General features: G+C 26.8%; 1 pseudogene; it reads right to left on the bottom strand.

Annotated features, from left to right (window-relative positions):
- The window catches only part of LOC102756672, a 49572-nt pseudogene that overhangs the window by 11513 nt on the left and 37753 nt on the right, over positions 1 to 306 (bottom strand).

The following is a 306-nucleotide window of genomic DNA, read 5'->3' as shown; positions in this document are numbered from 1 at the left end:
CTCCCAATTTTAATTTACTCACTAATGAAGATAAACATTTCCTCTTTTCTTAATGTAATATGGGAAAGATGGAAAATTCTATCTGATAAACACTAGATAATTCAAATGCAATGTTTTATTTCTTCTAATGGCCATGGTTCACTTAACATGTGTTTTCAAAGTCTACTATTTCTGCTTCCCCAGCTATGGTCAAGTGAAATTTTTAAAAATTACATTTGTTTTCCTACTACATCATTAGATTTGGGTTTTTGTCATTTACAACAAATGTTTATATAAAAATACAAACTGCTAATTATAATTTAAATA

This window comes from Myotis davidii, unplaced genomic scaffold (genome assembly GCF_000327345.1).
Source record: "Myotis davidii unplaced genomic scaffold, ASM32734v1 scaffold1819, whole genome shotgun sequence".
Classification (NCBI taxonomy): domain Eukaryota; kingdom Metazoa; phylum Chordata; class Mammalia; order Chiroptera; family Vespertilionidae; genus Myotis; species Myotis davidii.
This window is presented reverse-complemented; position numbering and strand designations above follow the sequence as displayed.